The sequence below is a fragment of the Cryptomeria japonica genome, chromosome 1 (assembly GCF_030272615.1).
Source record: "Cryptomeria japonica chromosome 1, Sugi_1.0, whole genome shotgun sequence".
Classification (NCBI taxonomy): Eukaryota; Viridiplantae; Streptophyta; class Pinopsida; order Cupressales; family Cupressaceae; genus Cryptomeria; species Cryptomeria japonica.
This window is the reverse complement of record NC_081405.1, coordinates 136,230,412-136,250,554: the sequence shown is the minus strand read 5'-3', so window position 1 is coordinate 136,250,554 and position 20,143 is coordinate 136,230,412.

Sequence of the window (20,143 nt, the reverse complement as noted above, 5' to 3'; positions counted from 1 at the left end):
ACATGATAAAGATGAGCTTGTAAAACAAGTTGGAATTCTAGAAAATGAGTTGGCTACTGCAAATAAACACAAAGACAAATTTAAGAAAAGTTCAGAAGAACTTGATGACATGCTTAAAAGACGAAAACTTGATGGAGATACTAATGGACTTCGATTTGAACATGGAGAAAGTTCTAGTACCACAAACAATCAAATCAGAACAAACCCATAAGACAACCTAATGCTTATAAATTTAATGGAAAATGTTTTAATTGCAACAAATATGGTCATAGAGCAAATCAGTGTAGATTTAGAAATAATTAAGATGTGAACTCACCCACCGATCAATGTTCCAAATGCAACAAAGTTGGTCATACTTCAAAAAATTGCAAAATGAATGTGAAATGCTATGTTTGTGGAAGAGTTGGGCATTTATCTAATCAATGCAGATCACAAACCGGTCAAGGATATGGAAAGGCTATTCAAAGGAATAATGTAACTTGTTATGCATGTAACAAGATTGGACATATTGCTAAATTCTGTAGAAGCAAGAATGCAGTGGCAAACAAAAAAGGATCTAGTTTGAAGGGAAAAGAAAAGGTAGATGAAGTTAAGAAAGAATTTTCAAAACAATGGATTAAGAAGAGTGATAAGAGAACTAATGAAACTATCTCTGCACTGGTAGAACAGAGTAATCCTCCACTGGTAGGAGATTCTTCATCTAACTGAGGAATAATCCTTAGGGGGTATTGCAGCAAGTTGAAAATCATGCATTCTACCCTCGGTTGATGGTGAGAAGATAAATTTCTTCTTTACCGGCGGATGTGTTAAGTTTTCACTTAACCGGTGAGCATTTAATGTAGTTTATAGAACCTTTTTGGCTATAAAGCACCAGGAAACCCTCATTTCAAACTCACCGAGCATCCAAATGATCAAAGAGCATGAAATTGAGCAAAGGCATTCTAAGGTGAAGCTGCGAAGTGATTTTCAAGCATTCAAAATTTTGGTTTAGAGGTATTTTTCTTTGAAATGGCTTCCTCATTTTTTGTTCCAAAGTTTATTTCAAACCCTACCATTGTGGAAAATGTTAAATGGCCTAGACTAGTATTCAAGATTATCCCCGAGATTGTAAAACAAGATGACTCCGTAGGAGCTTTTTCAAAAATACCAAAGGGTGTAGCATTTGCAGAAGACCCTAGAATTTACATACATTGTAATATAGAAAACCTAGGGACTGAGGAGTTGAAGAAAATGTTTAATGAGGTCATTAGTGATGAACATGGTGTGATCAAACCCGAACATAAGGTTGTGGAAAATTTAGGTTTTGTAGAGATTCTGAACATTCCCGAATTTTCAAAGGAAGTTGTCAGACTTTTATTAAGCAGAGTCCATGGAGAATTCATGTGGTTAGAGTCAGTATTCAAGATAACCAATGATGCAATTAAGGCAGTTACTAGTTTACCTACAACCGATAGTAGACCTGATAAAACCAAGAAGATTCCTAACAGGGGAATTATGGATTTAACCAGAGCAACATTTGATAACAGGTCACTTAGAGTGAATGATGTTAAGGATATCAATGTGAGATATGTGAGTATGGTACTAGGTTACAAAGCTACTCATGCAAATAGATTAAATTATGTTTCTAGCCTATGTATTCATAGTGCATATGAGATGGTAAACAATAATGTTAAGATTGATGTGTGTGAATGGCTTAAGGATGAATTAATTGACAATTTGAAAAAGATTAAGGGAGACAAGAAAGGTACTTTCCATTTTGGAAACCTTCTAGTATGCCTAATGCTATACTTTACCAAGGAGATACCTGACATAGGTCACAAGGATTTTGGTAATGACATCCCGGTAGGAAGATAGATACAAGATGCTTTCACCGGTATGGGCACTGATAGTATTAAGAACATCACAAACTATTTCAAGACATTCCAATCTAAGATGAGAGAAAGGGAGAGACTCCCACAGAGCATAGTTGATAAATATGACAAGGAAATCTGTTTTGTGATTAAGAGAGATGAAACTTGGATGGAAGCAACAAGTCCTAGAACTATTTGGGTTATGGAGATGGGATATGAGGTAGACCTATCTATTTTGGAATCTTATGCTAAATCTCTACTTGATGCACCAAGAGAGCCCTCTGAGAAATTCTTTGGAAATGCAGAAACTATTGAGAGCAATATATCTATGCAAAAAAGGACTAAGAGAAGAGAAAAATTCATTAGAGATGCCTCCAAGAAGGTAAAGGAAATCAAAGAAAATGTCATGAACATCAGTGGTATATCAGCCAGTGAGATTGAATGACTACAACCTGAAGCACATGTTTTAGCGGTTGTAACATCCTCTGATACTGACAGTGGTAAGGTTGCTAAGTTTAAAAGAGTAGAAAGGAAGAGAAAACCCTCACTGGTACCCTCTCCTTCACCTAAGAAAACCAAGATGCTAAGAAAGAAACAATAGGCAGTTAGGGAACCAAAGAAGAAACTTACACCTAAGAAGAAATAGACACTGGTTACCCCCACATTGAATGATTTACTTAATGAGATAATAGAGGAAGGTAATCTATCTAATGTAAATAAATGGTATATTTCTTCTAATGATTCTGACAAAAGCACAATTGAAGAAATTATTATTTTGCACTTAGACATTTACAAGAAAGTGTTGATAGAAGTGATTCATGAGATTCCAAATGATCTATACATGAGACTAGAAGCAAAAAGACTATCTGTAATGGAATTGGATAAGAAATTGAAAGTTGAAGCACTCTTGGTTGTTCAACCAATAAACTCCAAAGAAGAAATAGATGAACTTATTTCTGAAGCTAACCGATCAGTATTTGTTAGTGGACACTGACAAGTGAGCCTGATTGGCTAGAAGGATAAAAGAGACTGCAGATGAGACTGCAAACAAATGGGATATATTCTTTATAGAGAAGGAAAAGAAAGAGGAAAAGAGCAGACCTAAAAAGACATTCAAAGTATATTAGAAAGACAAGGACAAGGGTAAAGGAAAAGTTGGTGGTATTCCAAACATAAAGGTTATATATAATCTTCCACTGCATCCTTTGGATACACTACTAGTACACACAAAAGATCCATCGGTTATTGATACTGAAGGTATAACACATGATGATACTAACCTTGAGTCTAAGATGCTCTTTACAATGAATGTGGATACTCAAGAGGTAAAAATTGTTGTGGATAAAGATACTTCAGAGGTTAAGGCATATAATGTTGATAATAGCAAGATTTCAGAGAAACTGGCACAAACAATCGACTCTTAGGAAACTGAGATACCAACCCAAATAGAGCAACCTACAGAAGACAAAGGTACTAGCATAGGGCCGTCAAAATCTGAGAATCCGACAGTAGAACTTTTAGAGAAACAAACAAAGGTAGAGGTTCATGTTGAGCCTGAGAAACCAACAGTTACAAAGACACTGAAACAATCAGAGAAACCATTAAAGGTTGAGGTGCAAACATAGACAGATCCACCGGAGGAAAATAAAAGAAAAATGGATACATCTAATGGAAGTAAAGAGGATATAGTTAAGGTAATTGGTCAGACATCTGTTGAGAAGAAACCTACAACAAAACCAAGTACATCTATAGGTGAATTCAGACCTACCAATATCACAGAGGTACTTTTGGATTCTATTAAGAGGATAACTGATTGCAATGCATTGGCTTTTAAGGCAATTGATAACACTTTACCTATTTTAAAAATGATTGTACCTACATGTCATATAGATCACATTAAGGATTCTTTAGGTAAACTGGACACATTGTCCAAATTCATTTTTGATAATGTTATAACTATAGAGAAGGTGAATAAGGATATCATAAAGGAGAGAGTTGAAAAAGAGAAAAATGCATTCTTTGAAAACACCATAAAGAAATGTTCCAATCATGTGGATACACTTTTACCGGTACTCAATTCTATAATTTTGGAGTATAAGGAGCTATATAGGGAAGCATGTAAACCTCACTGTTTGACTGAGGACATTGATGAGGAGATCAAGAAGACACAGAAGGAAATTGATGAGATTGTGGATAATATTATAGGTTCATCCAGACTTATATCATTTTTTGAGCAGGAAATGGCAGTTTTTGAGGAAAAGTTAGAAAAACTTGAGAAAGAGAAGGCAAGAATAAGGTCTATTGCCCAAGAACTAAAAGATAAACTTGGTTTGAGGCTGGATAATCTGATTACTTAGAGAGCTGAATTATTTAAGGCAACAGTACAAGGAGAATAGTCACTGAAGCAACAAATGCACTATCTCAATGGTATGATCTAGCAGACTGAGGCAACTTTAGATGACACCAAAAAATTTATGTAGATCTGAATATGATTTTGGCGGACATCTTTCAGATTGTAACCAACCGGTTGTAAACCTTGAGGTAGAATTTTTTTGTACTCTTTTGATTATTTATGACATCCTTTGTCATTGATGTCAAAGGGGGAGTAGTGGAGATAAAAATGCATGTACAACGGATATCACTTGCTTAGGGGGAGCACATCTTTTTGTATTTTAGTTTTTGGATAACAGTTTTGGATTTTTCTCATGAGTGTTGCCATCAACGCCAAAGGGGGAGATTGTTGGCATTCTACACTCTTATGAGAATAGTTGATGTTGTCATTGATGGCAACCAACTAGCAACTCACCAGAAATTGGTTTCTACATGCCCGACATCAAAAACTTCATACACCAGCACTGGCAGGCACTTCACCAGCATTCAAATTACATCGGCAACAAAGCATACCGACACTCCAACCAACATGGGATAAAGTTTTTGTTTATATGAATTGTTTTGTAATATAATTATCTTTTGTAAGCCGACTTGGTATATTGTAAAAGACTCATATATGTATGAGATCTTATAAGACATTTTGAGAGGAGTGTGATGAGACAATTTTGTATAAGGTGATATAGTTGACATCGAAGGTTTTGGTTATTGACTAAGCTTAAACTAGTACTGAACCTGGCATGAGAGATGTTGTTTTGAGTAGTACATTGCATTGGATTTGATAATCCATTTTGTAGTCAGTGTGACTCTTTATTGAGCAGTGAGCTCTAGGCTATTGACCTCCTTGCATGTGCAAGCCCCTCATTGTAAGTAGTATTTATTCATTGGCCAGCGAGTAAATATTGTGGGTCACAAATCTCACCGAGGTTTTTCCCACATTGGGTTTCCTCGTTAAATATCTTGTGTTATGGTGTGTTTCTATGTTGTCTCTATTATTTTTGTTTATTGCAATAATTATTATTTATCGGTACATTATTTTGGGATGCAAAGTTAATAATGATTTTAAATATTTTGCTAATCGGTTAGACACTGATTCACACCCCCCCCCTCTCAGTGTCTTTGGGACTGTCAGTGAATCTAACAGCCTAATCAGACTTGGAGGTTGAATTTTCCCTTCTTCAATTGGTGTGGTTTCCCCCCATATTTTTTGATGGGGGTTTGGGGCCAGCACCCCCAAGATGGGGTTGAGGGGCAGCACCTTGCCAGGCCAAAAAGACTTATTATTTAATAAAGGCACCAGGTGTTATTTTTCTATTGGTTGACATGTTGTAACCCTAATTTTGTAACCGACATAAGTCTTGATAAAAAGGATAAGGGTTAGGGTTTTCTGTAGAGAATTTTGTAGCATTTCACAGCGGTATTGAGTTGCAAGGGAGATTGTTGGTTGTAATCAATTTTGATTAACTAGATAATAGTATTGGACTCTCTATTTCATGGATGTAGCCCGAGATTGGGTGAACCACGTTAAAAAAAATTTCTTCCCTATTATTATTTCTATGTTTTTTCATTCTTGTGTTTAATATTTATCTACATATAATTAATATTTATTTCATGCAATTCCTAACAAGTGGTATAAGAGCGGGTTGTGTTCGATTATCATCTAGAGGAAGGTCTCATGGTTGAGTGGGAGTCTCATGGTTAAGAGGGAGCAATGGCAGATGAGGGTAAATTGAAGGTAAATAAATTCAATGGGCATAACTATCAGTTATGAAAGATGTAGATGGAGGATTATCTCTATCAGAAGGATTTATGGAGGTCGTTGGGAGGAATAGCCAAGAGACCATCAATGATAAGTGAGGAGGATTGGAATATTTTGGACAAAAAGGCATTGGGAACCATTTGGTTGTGCCTGGCACCATCTGTGACATTCAATATAACAGAAGCAAAGAAAATAGTTGACCTAATGAAAGATTTGAAAAAATTGTATGAAAAACCCTCAACCTCAAATAAGGTATTTCTCATGAAGCATTTGTTTAATCTAAAATGATTGAAGGCAGATATGTGCCAGATCATTTAAATGAGTTTAATATGATTACTAGTGAATTGACTTTTGTAAAGGTAAATTTTGATGAAGAAGTTAGGGCTCTCCTGTTATTATGCTCTTTGCCTGAAAGTTGGAATGGTTTGGTAATGGCAGTTAGTAACTTCGTTTCTGGTTCAAATACCCTACAATTTGATGATGTTGTTGGTGTCATTCTGAGTGAGGAAATTCAAAGGAAAATATCAAGTGGATCCACATCATGTAGTGTTTTGAATGCAGAAACCAAGGGCAGACCAAAAGAGAGAGGAAAAGGTTCTAGAGGTCATGGGAAGTCACGAGGAAATTCAAAGGACAAGAGGTTCCAATCCATAGGACCAAAAGATTGCTGGTACTATGGGAAATCGGGTCATTTGAAGAAAGATTGCTGGTCTTAGAAGAATAAAGGAGACAAATAAAATGGTAATAAGGAGGAAAATGTGGTAAGTAATAAATCTAAAGAAGATGCTTTGATTCTTTCCCTAGATAATGCTGATGATTCATGGGTTTTAGATTCAGGGGCTTCATTTCATGCTACACCCCATAGAAGTTATTTTCTTGATTATGTCCAAGGGGATTTTGGGCTAATTTATTTGGGAGATAATGAACCCTGGGTAAAAGCACAATGCAGTGTCACACTTTTATAAAGGAAATGGCCAATACAACTAAAACTGTTTAACTTCGACCGCATAAAAGTGACATTTCAAAATGATGTAAACTGATCAAATATAGAAATATTAATGAAATTTATGCCTGTTATTTTCAATTTTTTTAAAAAAAAATTGACATTTGTTTTATATATTCAAAGACAGATTCTTTATTGCTGCAAAATGCTGAAAATCGGGGGTTGTAGTCGACGTCACCAAACAAAATGAAAATGAACTTTTTTCTTTTTTTTTTTGAATTTTCCAAATAGAGGACATATATGTAATGTTAAAAAAAATTTTAAATTTTGATGTATATTTTTCTTGTAATAAAATTTTTAAGTCCAACATAACTGAATTTGGTAGTTTTAATTCGGCGTCACCTTTTGTCTACTAAATTTATGATTATCAAAAAAAAATTATACCCTTTTGGAGAAGATTATCTCATCTAGTGAAAAATATATTTTTAAATTTTTTTAATATCATTTAATATTTTTTTAAAATTTCTAATTAGCTTCTTTTTAAACTTAAAAAACCTACTCATAATGTTTAATTAATAAAAATACTAAAATTAACCAAAATACTAAAAAGATTATATGTCTAGATTTGTGAATTCGAGCTCTACAAAAGGGTATTTTAAAATATATATATATATATATATATATATATATATATATATATATATATTGCTTGAAGAAAAATTGAGCATAAGTGAAAAGTTTTAGAAAAACAGACAAAATAGGTGTTTTGTTGGCATTATGTGAACCAACATGAAGACATAATGATATTGTATGTTGTCATTGATGTCAATATGAGACATGGTGTGAACCGGCACATGTGATAGGTGAAAAGAGAGAGGAACCAGCATATGTATGATCCGGTTTATATGCCAAAGTGAAGCGGTATATTTGTTCAAGGTGAACTGGCATGTAGTTATGGGAACCGACACATGGAAACATTGTATGACTATCAGTTGGTAGGTAGCTTCCACTTCAGGATTTCTTGTTGGATTATCTCAAGTCTGTGTGACTCAATTGGTGATCTTCATGTGATGAGTTAGCAGTATAATGGAGGACAGATCGTGTTGCCACGTAAGTTCTATGCGCGTGAAGGATCCTGCATGAAGAAGACTATTCCTATCTACCTCGGGAATGAGTGAAGTCTATCAAACGGTGATAACACGTTATGGGTTATCAGTCGCCATGAAATCAGTGGATAATGGACGATGGAGAATGTCTTGAGATCGATTCAAGTTTGTTGCATTTAATGCAGTATGATTCAATGGTCAAGATCGAACCACTTGAATTGCTTAACCTAATAGGTTTAAGGTTTAGGGTTTTTGCTACCGACCTGTATGTTTCCTATAAGGTCAATGTTGTGTTTCTTTCTAAGGTTGTTGGCAAAAGTTGTGTGTGTGTATCCTAAGGAAGTGATACGTGATTCTTGCTAGACCAAAGGAGAGAAGAGATACCTGCAAAGTGAATGTGTAGAAGGTGAAGAGGAGCCAAAACGGATCTGCATTAGCATTGAGTGCTGTTAACAGATCATTATAATTTTTGTTGATCTCTAACCACTTCAACAGTTGTAAAATCCCCTAACAGGGTAGCCTTAACTGGCTTGTTGCAAAATCCCCTAACAGGGTGGTCTTAACAGGCTTGATTCAAATCCCTTAACCGAGTAACTCGAGGTTAATGAGTTATGAGAAGCTATAGAGCTTAGGAGATCCTTTAGCTATTGAGTTCTTAAAATGCTCTAACAAGGTGACCCTACCAGGTTTAACCCTTAACCGGGTATTATAGCTATCCCTTAACTGGGTGATCCCTAACAGGATCGGTTTCTAGCAAAACCTATTGTAATGTCTTTAACTGGACAAGGCTCCTAATAGAGCGAACTTCTAAAGAGTTCAAAAAGTAGCTTGTGGGTATTCATCCCCACCGTGGTTTTTCCTAGTTGGGTTTCCACGTGAAAAATATGTGTGTCATGTGAAATGCTTTTATCTTGTGATGCTTTGTTTTACCTATTGAGCATATGAAGGTTCTATGTTTTATGCCTGTCTATAAAACATATTGAACTCTTTGTTGTGAAGATCTGATGATTAAGTTTACCTGTTTATGCATGAGAGTATATTGATACTATAGTATTGAGCTAAGAGGGAAGCTTATGGAGTGACCGGTTCATGACTGATTGAGCTGTACTGGATGTTACCAGTTGCACTCTGTTTTACCAGTATCCCTATTTGTCAGTCATTTGAAGTGTTTGTTGTCAAACCAGTTTTGGACTATATTTGTGTTTGTACTGATTCACCCCCCCCTCTCAGTACCGGTTTGGTACTAGTGGTTCATCATTGAGTTAATAATTGGTATCAGAGCACTCTAGGTCCTCTGTGTTGTAAGCTTAACTGCTTGAGGTAAAGATCCCAGTCAAATGATGAAGAGGGAAGGTCCAAAGTTTAATAGGGAAACCTTCGGTATATGGAAAGACAAGATGAAGATATTCATCAAAAGCATGGGTGTTCAACATTGGAGTTATGTTGAAAATGTATATGTTGTTCCTACCAGTACTCTCACCGATGACCAAAAGAGAGAGATGCAAGAAAATGGGCAAGTCATGGAAGCCCTCATCAGTAGTCTATCTGACATTGAATTTATTGATGTTCAGGACAAGGCAAATCCCAAAGAGGTATGGGATGCTCTTGAAAATATATATGGTGGTGATGAGCATGTAAAACAGGCTAAGGAAGAAAGCCTGAGAGGGAAGTTTGAAGACATGCAGATGGTTGAAGGAGAGACCATTCAGCAGTATGGAATAAGAATCAAAATGGTTGTTGGAGAAATCAAGAGTACAGGTGACAAAATAGAAGATTCCACTGTGGTAAGTAAAGTCCTAAGATCCCTGTTGCCGGTCTATGCAATAAGGGTCGCTGCTATTCAGGAGCTGAGATCAATAGACAAGTCTAAGGTGTCCTTGGACTCCATCATAGCCAAGTTGACAGCCTATGAGCTGAATAGTTTTGATGGCAGCGTTCAAAAGACAGAATCAGCTTTTAAAGCCTCTACGATACCATCCAGAAAAGGAAAAGAGGCTAGCACTAGTGGGGAAGCTAGCCAGAGCAGAGAAATGAATGATGAAGAGTTTCTGATGGAATTTGAAGCACTTCTTGCCAGGAAATTTTCGAAAGGAACCGGTAAATACAAAGGTAAGCTACCTTTGAAATGTTTTTCTTGTAACCGGATACGACATATTGCTATGAACTGTCCTAATAGTGACAACAAGGATAAACCGGAAAGGTTCAAGAAATTCAAAGGAGGAAACCAGAGAAACTGTTTTGTGGCAGTTGATGAAGGTGTTACAGATGAGGAATTAGAAGATGAAGAGAATGAAGACATTGTGTTTGCTACTATAAAGGAAGATGTGGTAGACAAGAAGGCTCTTGTCTCTTGGTTTGATAATTCAAATGAGTGGATCATTGATGGTGGCTGTTCTCACCATATGAGTGGTGACCGGAGCAAGTTTCTATCCTTAGAGGAGTATGATGGTGGTGTGGTTCGCTTTGGCAATGATGCACCAGGCATGGTCAAAGGCAGAGGGTCCATCTCTTTGAATGGAAAGAGTAGTGCTGACAATGTGTAGTGGGTGGATGGTCTCAGACACAACCTTCTAAGTGTTGCCCAACTAAATGATAGTGGCCTCACTCTGCAATTCAAGAATGGAGTTTGCAGAATCAAAGGAAAAGATGGTAAATTGGTGGCCACCAGCATGCAGACCAAAGGTAACCTATTTCATCTGAATGCAAATATAAGTACATGTCTTATGGCTAAGCTTGATGATAGCTGGATATGGCATAGGAGACTCTGCCATGTAAACTTTGATAACATTGTGAAGGCTAGTAAGATCAAGGCAGTTAGAGGGTTGTCGGTGCTAAGAAAATTGGATAATACCTTGTGTAGAGAGTGTCAATTGGGGAAAATGTCTTCCTCAACCTTTAAAGGTAAATCTTTCACTATTGACAACTTGCTTGATCTTGTGCATACTGATTTATGTGGTCCTATGAAAACTAGAAGTGTGCAGGGTGATAGGTACTTCATGATTCTCACTGATGACTGCTCAAGAATGATGTGGGTCACATTCTTGAAAGACAAGTCTAAAGCCTTTGTGAAATTCAAAGCTTTTAGAGCATTAGTGGAGCAGGAAAGTGGAAAAAGGATCAAGTGTCTCATAACTGATCAAGGAGGGAATTCACCTCTGGTGAATTCAACAAGTATTGTGAAGAATTTGGCATCAAGAGGCAACTATCTGCCCCTCGGACTCCACAACAGAATGGCCTAGCAGAGAGGAATAACCAGACTATGGTTGAAGCAGCTAGAACCATGTTGATTCAAGGAAAGGTAGCTCACACCTTTTGGAGAGAAACGACGAGCACTGTAGTCTACACTATGAACCGGGTACTCATCAAAAAGGGTAAGGACAAAACTCCTTATGAGTATTGGACTGGTAAGACACCTGTGGTTAGCTACTTTAAGGTATTTGGTAGCAAATGTTACATCAAGAGGAGTGAACATCGGGGCAAATTTGAAGCTAAATGTGATGAGGGAATATTTCTAGGATATTCCACCAAGAGTAAAGCTTTCAAGTGCTACAACAATAGGACTCAGAGAATTATGGAAAGCATCAATGTAAGAGTTGATGAATTCTCTGAGAAGACTGAGGAAACTGGTAGTGAGCAAGCTATAAATGAATCGGTTGCAACCTTCTGGGAACCGGTTGTTAGCCAACCAAGTACCAGTAATAGTGTCCCTGAACCAGTGAATGCTGATACTGATGAAGATGAGGATGAAGAAGAAAAGCAAGAAGAACCAGTTAAGACCATTCCTCGGTATGTCAAGTTGAATCATGATCCTAAGCAGATCATAGGTGATAAGGATGCAGGAATCCTTACAAGAAGAAAGATCAGAGAAAACTCATGCATGATCTCTAAATTTGAGCCTAAATCATTCAAAGAGGCTCATAAAGATGAAGACTGGATCAAGGCAATGGAAGAGGAACTTGATCAGATAGAGAAATATGATACATGGTCCTTGGTACCCAGACTTGAGCATAAAAATGTCATTGACACCAAATGGGTGTTCAGAAATAAGTTGAATGAGGATGGCATAGTGATTAGGAATAAAGCTAGATTGGTATGCAAAGGATATGCTCAAGAAGAAGGAGAAGACTATGGAGAAACCTTTACTCCTGTAGCCAGATTGGAAGGAGTTTGTATGCTTCTTGCATATGCAGCTTTTAAGAGGTTCAAAGTATATCAAATGGATGTAAAATCCGCATTCCTAAATGGTGTACTTGAAGAGGAGGTGTATATTGAGCAACCAGATGGGTGTGCCCTATCTGAAGATAGTGACATGGTATGTAGGCTACATAAAGCATTATATGGTGTAAAGCAAGCACCTAGGGCATGGTATGAGCGCCTACATTCCCATCTTGTGAAGATTGGATATGAGAGAACAAGTGAAGATAGCAATATCTACTTGAAGTCTGAAGGAGATCAGATCCTGATCTGTGAAGTTTTTGGTGATGACATCATCTTTGGTGGAGATGACAAAATGAGTCATGAGTTTGTTGATGAGATGAAGAAAGAGTTTGAGATGTCACTCATAGGGGAGATTAAGTTCTTCATTGGACTACAGATCCAGCAGATGAAAGATGGAATCTTCATCACTCAGTCCAAATATGTCAAAGAGGTGTTGAAGACTTTTGGCATGGAAGATAGCAAACTGGTTGGTACACCGATGGTGACCGGTTGCAAATTGACAAAAGAGGATGATTCCGCACTGGTTGATGAAAAGGAATATCGATCAATGATTGGTAAGTTGCATTATGTAGTGCATAGCAGACCGGATATTGCACATGCAGTTGGCATTACTGCAAGGTTCTAGAAAAGTCCAAGAGAATCCCACTTGGTTGCAGTCAAGTGGATTATTAGGTATCTAAAGGGAACAGTTGACTATGGATTGTGGTACCCATACAATAATGATTTCAATCTAAAAGTGTTCACAGATACTGATTGGGTAGGTAATGTGGATGACCGGAAAAGCACAACCGGTGGTGCATTCTTTCTCGGTGGTAGACTGGTCTCATGGACGAGTAAAAAGCAGAGTTGTATCTCTCAATCTACAACGGAAGCAGAGTATGTTGCAACTTTCATGAACTACACTCAGACAATCTAGATGAAGCATGTACTGGAAGGCTTCAAGATCCCTATATCTGAACCGGTAAGTATATTCTGTGATAACACAAGTGCTATCATTATATCAAAGAATCTGGTTTTACATTCTAGAACCAAGCATTTTGAGCTTAAGTATCATTTCTTGAGGGAAAAGGTTCAAAATAAAGAGATTGCACTGGAGCATCTGTCCAGTAAGGAGCAGTTAGCAGACATATTCACCAAGCCTCTCCTAAAGACAACATTTGTGCATTTGAGAGGTGAATTAGGGGTATTGCCCCTTCAGGAGGTGAAGTAAAAGTAATTGTTCCACATCAGTCAGGTACTAGACAAACAAATTTTTGGTTGATTGATGTGTTGAAGGATGCTACTCCTTAGGGGGAGTAGCATGATGAAACAGAGATGCTTGTACCTCCACTTTGGCATTGTTGTCAAAGGGGGAGAAGGAGTGAAGCGAAAAGATATCTGTAGCAAATGGGAGAAGAAGTGAAGTGGAGAAGATATCTTTGTATATTGCCATCAATGCCAAAGGGGGAGATTGTTGGCATTATGTGAACCGGCATGAAGACATAATGATATTGTATGTTGTCATTGATGTCAATATGAGACATGGTGTGAATCGGCACATGTGATAGGTGAAAAGAGAGAGGAACCGACATATGTATGAACCAGTTTATATGCCAAAGTGAAGCGGTATATTTGTTCAAGGTGAACCGGCATGTAGTTATGGGAACCGGCACATGGAAGCATTGTATGACTACCAGTTGGTAGGTAGCTTCCACTTCAGGATTTCCAGTTGGATTATCTCAAGTCTATGTGACTCAATCGGTGATCTTCGTGTGATGAGTTAGTAGTATAATGGAGGACAGATCATGTTGCCACATAAGCTCTATGTGCATGAAGGATCCTACATGAAGAAGACTATTCCTATCTACCTCGGGAATGAGCGAAGTCTATCAAACGGTGATAACACGTTATGGGTTATCAGCCGCCATGAAATCGGTGGATAATGGACAATGGAGAATGTCTTGAGATCGATTCAAGATTGTTGCATTTAATGCAGTATGATTCAACGGTCAGGATCGAACCGCTTGAATTTCTTAACCTAATAGGTTTAGGGTTTAGGGTTTTTGCTACCGACCTGTATGTTTCCTATAAGGTCGATGTTGTGTTTCTTTCTAAGGTTGTTGGCAAAAGTTGTGTGTGTGTATCCTAAGGAAGTGATACGTGATTCTTGCCAGACCAAAGGAGAGAAGAGATACCTGCAAAGTGAATGTGCAGAAGGTGAAGAGGAGCCAAAATGATTCTACATTAGCATTGAGTGTTGTTAACAGATCATTGTAATTCCGATTGATCTCTAACCACTTCAATAGTTGTAAAATCCCCTAACAGGGTAGCCTTAACTGGCTTGTTGCAAAATCCCCTAACAGGGTGGTCTTAACAGGCTTGATTCAAATCCCTTAACCAGGTAACTCAAGGTTAATGAGTTCTGAGAAGCTATAGAGCTTAGGAGATCCTTTATCTATTGAGTTCTTTAAATCCTCTAACAAGGTGACCCTACCGGGTTTAACCCTTAACCAGGTATTATAGCTATCCCTTAACCAGGTGATCCCTAACAACATCGATTTCTAGCATAACCTATTGTAATGTCTTTAACCGGACAAGGCTCCTAACAGAGCGGACTTCTAAAGAGTTCAAAAAGTAGCTTGTGGGTATTCATTCCCACCGTGGTTTTTCCCAGTTGGGTTTCCATGTGAAAAATATGTGTGTCATGTGAAATGCTTTTATCTTGTGATGCTTTGTTTTACCTGTTGAGCATATGAAGGTTCTATGTTTTATGCCTGTCTATAAAACATATTGAACTCTTTGTTGTGAAGATCTGATGATTAAGTTTACCTGTTTATTCATGAGAGTATAATGATACTATAGTATTGAGCTAAGAGGGAAGCTTATTGAGTGACCGGTTCATGACTGACTGAGCTATACTGGATGTTATCGGTTGCACTCTATTTTACCAGTATCCCTGTTTGTTAGTCATTTGGAGTGTTTGTTGTCAAACCGGTTTTGGACTATATTTGTGTTTGTACTGATTCACCCCCCCCCCCTCTTAGTATCGGTTTGGTACTAGTGGTTCATCATTGAGTTATCACGTTTTGGCTGCCACATCACATGCCACATAGTTGAGTCCCACCACACTCAGTCTAGCTAGACTGGGCCAAACTAAGTTCGGCCAAACTATTTTGAACTTTAAAAAAAAATTCTAAGCTCAAGTGCTCATAAAAAGGGATAATATAGCCAATAGTCCGGCCAAACTCTTGGCGCCATGTGGCGGAGTGATAGTCTGGCCGGACTGAGTTCGGTTGGACTACCCCAAGTTAGCCCCAAGTGCAGCACAACTTCATGCTTTTTCCCCCCTGTTAGATTATTGGAAAGGGAAGAATTAAGATTAAGTTGCAGAATGGGAATCATTGTTACTACAAGAGGTAAGACACATTCAGAATTCAGATTAAGTTGCAGAATGAGAATCATTGACTACTATGAGAGGTAAGGCATGTTCCAATGCTAAGTAGGAATTCAATTTCAACAAGGCAACTAGGTGATGAAGGTTGCACAGTTACTTTTAATCATAAAAATTGGAAGGTTTCAAAGGGTGCCTTTATAGTAGCAAAAGGTGTGAAAGTAGGCACCTTATATCTTTGTACAGGTCATACTATTCCTTCTACTTTAGTTGTTGCAGAGAAAACCCAAACACATTCAGGAACAATTGTTGTGGGTTCACAAGAAGAAACTAAAATAGTTGTTGTAGGTTTTGAGACAACATTATGGCATAACAGACGGGCATATGAGTGAAAAAGGTATGAACTTACTTCATTCTAAAAAGGTTTTACTAGGTCTAAAATACATTAATATGGATTTCTATGAAAGTTGTGTGTATGGAAAATAAAAGAGAGTTAGTTTTCTCAAGGATGGGAAGAAAAATAAAGATAGAGAGATAGAGGGAGAGAGAGAGAGAGGTTGGTAAGTAGATAGGGATGTAGATATAGAGAGGTAAAGAAGGAGGGATGGTGAGACCTAGAGAGCGGGGTAGAGGGTGGGAGGGAGAGATAGTGATAGAGATAAGGAAGATAAATAATAAGAGATTGAGAGAGAAGAAGAGAAATGGAGGAATGCAAGGATAGAGATGGGGGTAAGGAGGAAATACAAGGTAGAGAGGGAGAGAGGAGTGGGTAGTAAGATATGGATTGAAAGGTAGAGAGGTGGATATGGAGGGAGTGAGAAACCTAGAAATGGGAGAGAGTGTGTGTGACTAAATAGATAATGAATAGAGGTGAGATGAGGGTTTAAGGAGGGAGGGTGAGATATAGAGGGAAAGAGAAAGAATGACTTGAAATGAAGAAAAGGAGAGACAAAAGAACAAATAGAGAGAGATGAGTAAGAGGGGATGGAGGGAGAGGTAGACATGGATGGAGTGAGATATCTAGGGAAGGAGGAGAGAGTTCATAAAGGGAGAGTGTTAAAGTAGGAGGGGGAGAGAGGTGAATAGGGAGGGAGAGAACTAGATAGGGGGAAGATAGAGAATTGAGATACCTAGAGGGGGATAGAGAGGCGAGGGACCTAGATGGGGAGAGAGAGGCAAGGGACCTAGATGGGGAGAGAGAAGAGTGAGATAGATGGAGGGGGATAGAGAGAGGTGGGTATTGAGATATGAATGTGTTAGTCTTGAATTTTCATCCCATTTAAGAGCATAAAAATCCTGTTAAATTTTTTTGAAATCAAATTGGTGGGTATATTCTTTAAAATTATTGACTTGTCACCCCGGTCAACATTAAATTAAGTCACCAATCGATGGGGCTAATACCATTCAAAAACCGGTCTCGGGTCCTTGTTACACTATTCAGTCGGTAATTTCTAAAACAAGAATAAATCCTTGTCAACTCATGCCAATTTTCTTAAGGATTTAATCAAAGGTGGGTCCCGAACCATGTGAGACCACTTAGATTACATGGCCATTCCAAGGTGTCCCTCAAAAGGAACTCGACACTCATCAGAATGTGTTTTTTGCTCAGGCTGAGTCCCAAGCCATGTTACAAAGAATTGAATACTCGGCCCTCGATGAGCCCAACTTTCCCAGCTGGACAAGATTTGAATCTTATGCTTGTGAGACATGTGGGACCACTTGGGACCATGTGGGAATGTCTTTTCCACTTCAGCAAGTCCTGAGCAGAGGGAAGACATTTGTTGTGTGTTAAATGGAGAGCGAGTTGGCAGCTTGATAATCAACGAGATGCCCAAGCTAACTTCAATGAGCCTCGAGTTTGTGGAAGATGAAAAGTGATTCCCAGTCAATAAACATGCAGAAAGTGTTGGCGTTTGAAGTCTACATTTGAATAAGTGTCAGAAAAGAAGGGATTTGAAGAATATTTCACAAGCGTTTGAGCGAATAAAACTATAAGAAAGTTGATATTTCATAATCATGTTATATATGTGGAGTCAGAAATGTGATGAGTGGTATAAATGGAGCTTGTGACGATGGTAGGGATGTTCTTAAATACAGATCAGTATAAGGATGAATAAGTCATTAATTCATATGACTGAATTGGCTAAAGATTAAAACTTCAAAAATGTTTACAACTATGTTAAGGCCTTGTGAGAAATGGACCGTGTCACAGAACAGGGGTCAAAGTCCTGAAAGAAAACCTTTGAAAAATCCATCGTATAACCAAAGGGGGTTTGAAAATGCACAAGACCACCAGAGAGGAACAAGTTGATTAATGTTCATATGCAATATTGTTTTATAGTTTGCATTTGATTTGATTTCTTTTGGTGGAACATTTTTCCCTTTGGATGCAGAAGTATAGGGAGACAGTGAGGGACGCAGACACTGAGGAAGTGGGTTGGTGTGGTGGTTAGTTCCCATTGATGCTTTCTGATCTGGGCATGATGGCTACCATGCATGACCATGCAGACGGTTATACCTCAAGACAAAATAGAGACAACCGGATCCATTCGATTACTTTTGAAAGAAAAAGATAATTAGAAGAGTAAGCTTGACACATGTAAATATCCCGAGGCTTATTGCATTCCTTACCATTATAAAAGGAATACCAAGGCTATTATAGGGGTTCTGAATTTTTTTATTTTCTGGGTTGGTAGAATAGGGCTGTGCATATTTTAGTGCTTGAATAAATTCCTTAGGGAATGAATGTATGAATCTCTCACTAATTTTAGTTAGTTCATGAGAAGACTGTTAAATTGTTGCAAAACCTATCTCCATTTGTATTTTCAGATTTTATGTGAATCAAAATGTTAAGGATGTTTTGATTTGACTTGATATTTTCTTATCAATGTGTAGTCATATGCATGGGTTTCCTTCAAGGAAGGAATTAAAGTCTTGTAGTGTCATAAAATTGTGACCCTAGCAATTTTCAACTGCATTAGGGTCCTCGTACATGCAAAATTGAATTCCTTAGCCTGATCGGAGACTGGAGACTGCTCAACACCTCAAAACTGCTTCTCTCTTGCCCTCCGCACCACCCTGTCTGCACTCTACCTTGGAGAAAAAGATAGGACAAGGGTGTGGCGCCCCTGTCCCCCCTAGGGTAGGGGTGTGGTTCCCCTGTACTCCCAATACAAGGGCGTGGCACCCCTATCCCTGACCTATTTTGGGGTAGGACCCTTCCTAAGTCTGCATTGAAGGTTGTGTAGTGAGTGGGAAAACTTCCCCGATGTCGTCGTGTGATGAAAATCAGTTTCATTAACCCTATTTGACAAGTATATAAGTGGCATTTGTCCTCTCATTTGCATAAGTTGGATGAGTGGGAAGTTTACTTGAGATCAAGCATTCAAGAGCATTCAAGCATTCCTTTCCAGCATTGAGAATTCTCAAGTCTCCCTTCAAGGCTAGGTGTTGCATTCAAGTCAAGGATTCAACCATTGAAGAGGAGTTTGATTCTAACATTCAATTCCACACAAGAAAATATACCTACATTCTATCTACAACCTCCCTTGAAGTGATTTACATTATAGTCTTTCAGTTACATTTACTTGCAAGTACTTTCTTTCATTACTTGGTTAATTCCAAAACTCGGGTTTGACCAGAAGGAAAACCCCCAATCCCAACCCCTTTTCCTCTCTTTTATGTGTGTAAGTTGCAGGTGCGTAACTGTACTTTCAGATTTGGACTCCATTTGCATAGGCGGAAAAACCCTTTTCGTTTCGCAGATTTTTTGGAGGACCGTGTACATTCCTGCCATGGTCCAAGCAACTTTTCCTCAAATTTGCAGGGCAGCTTCGTCTTGACATATTACTGCCAGATCCAGGTGCACAACTTCATCCCACTCTTCGATCTCAAGTGATAATTTGTTCTTTGTCACTTTTGCACTTAGTCTCTATACATAATTCAATCAATTCCTTTCTATTCCAAATAGAAGAGGGGATTCACTTATCATTCCCATTTCATTTAGAATTCTATCTTCTTCTTTGGAGGTTGAATCTAGTGAATTTTCCCTCCCCTCTTCCAATGTAATGCGTGAGAAGTGTTTGAAGGGAAATCCGTAGTGAAACTCTCATCTCTCCTTGGAGGGAAAGGCTAGCTTTCCTCTTGATCTTTCATTCACACATTTTTCACCCACCATTACATTTTGGTGACATTACAAGTCTATGTGCAAATTATAGTGAATTTGGGAAATATATTATGGATTGAGAAGAATGATTTATGTAACAACAAAAGGAGTTGCACTAATGTAAGGCATTAATGTTTGAAAGGTTCACTAATCTAAATTAATCTACTATTTGGGTTTGCATTTGTAATCTAGGAATTGACTCAATGCCCTGTGATAGACACTGGCCTGTTATTGTTTAGATTTTATTTTAGAAACATTTCTAATCAAATTAATCTTCCTTTTCCCCTTTTCCCTTTTATAAGTTATTGTAAATTATTTGTTCTCATATTTTCTCAAAGGCACGA